Consider the following 1,937-nt stretch of genomic DNA (forward strand, 5'->3'; position numbering starts at 1 on the left):
ATTGGGAGATGGAAAAAAGGAGACAGAAAGCAGGCAGACAAATTAAACTGTACTCATCAAGTATATCGGCCAGTGTAATAAAAATATTGCCTTAGGAGGCAGCAGTACCTGGAACATAGTAGTACTCAATATATACTGAATTAATAGATGAGCTCCCTGACCAGAACATTCCACCATTAAGTTACATAGAGAACAGCTAGAAAAAGCAGTGGAAAAAGCATGAGATTTGGAGTCAAAAGACTGGACCCCTCAACTTGTCTGTGTGATTTTAGACACGGTTGTTGACATCTCTGAGCCCATTTTTCTCATTTATAAAATATAAATAATAATAGCACCTACATAACAGATTTGTCATGAAGATATAACTAGGCAATTTACGTGGAAGTACTCCATGAGCTGTACAATACTAAGCAAAAGCTGGTCACTGTTCCTACTAATGTGAGGCCTGATTTGATCCAAATTGGTATTGTGAGCATCAAGCCGTCTCAATTCCTGCCTTTATCAGGTGTACTCACTTGCAAGCCTAGCTCATTACACCTCAAAATCTAAAAAAAAAGGTGAGGGGATGAGAAGTGGGAGAAAAGAACTGACACTTTTCTGCCCCTGGATTAATTAATATGTGTGATTTTTCATTAAAGTGAATCTTTAAAAAAATGTAATTTGTTGTCATCTGGGTGTGGCTGCATTTCAGATGCCACTGCTCTGAGAGTGGCTGGCAGCGGCACCGGGCCAAATCCACTGTGGGTGTGGAGACGTCCAGAATGCAAGTATCACTCCACCCTGTTGTCGTGTTGCCTAATTAGCTGGTATGCTATGAAGCTCAACTGGAAAACAACTCTTGGGAGTCAAAGTAATCTCTCATCTTAGAGTCGTGATGCAATGGAAACATGGCAGCCTACTTATGGTGAAAATGCCGAATGTCCTCTGACATCCGTTTTCTGAGAAGAGAGGCAAGTGTAGAGGTCTGGGCTCTACCATTCCCATGGACGTTTGCCCTTGATTCCTTGCCCATTTAGCTTACATTTCTGAGCTCAACAAAAACAACAAAAATGCATGCATAACCGAAACTGTTTAACCCCAGGCCTCTTCTCCAAACGGAAAAACGAATACCACTGTAGGAAAAATTAGTTGCCTTTGCCAGCTCACACCTTCTCCCTCCATATCTCATTAAGCAGTGAGGATGGTTGTAGGAATGAGCCTCCTCTTGTGACAAGAAAAAAAGAAAGAGGGAAAACCTGTTAGGCTGGACTCTGCCAAAAAAACACACTCAGCCCTTTTGAGTGTATAGTTTTTGAGAGAATCTAATACCCAAATGACCAGGCATAGATCTATGGATAGTCACAAACTCACCATAGACTTTGAGCTGGAATGGTCTTTAGTGTATTCTAGTATGGTATATTCAAATCCTTTCATTTTATTAATAAGCTCTGACAAGGAGAAGTCATTGATTGATTCAAGGACAAATAGCTAGAATATGGCTGAGCTGGAACTCATTGCATTTCTCCTGACTCCCAGTTCTGGATGATTTTCCCAAACTACAACTTCTTTTTCAATCACCCATTCATGCCTGATTTTGGGGATTAACTCTTCTTTCATCATCCTGTGTTTCAGGGAACAAACCGACTCACATCATATACAGCATTGTGTGTAATGAGTTTTACCTCTAGTTGCATTTTTTATTAGCTTTACCCTATTCCAATGGCTCTCAACTAGAGGCAATTTTGCCCTTCAGGGGATATTTGGTAATGTCTGGGGACATTTTTGTTTGTCACAACTGGGGAGATACTATGGCATCTGGTGGATAGTGGCCAGGGATGCTGCTAAACACCCTACAATGCACAGGACACCCCGCCATCCTTCAAAGAATCATCCAGTTCGAAATGCCAATACAGTGGTAATCCACGGTGTGTATCCAGCATCTAGAACAATGGGTATAT

Source organism: Propithecus coquereli, unplaced genomic scaffold (genome assembly GCF_000956105.1).
Source record: "Propithecus coquereli isolate 6110/MARCELLA unplaced genomic scaffold, Pcoq_1.0 Scaffold58, whole genome shotgun sequence".
Taxonomy (NCBI): domain Eukaryota; kingdom Metazoa; phylum Chordata; class Mammalia; order Primates; family Indriidae; genus Propithecus; species Propithecus coquereli.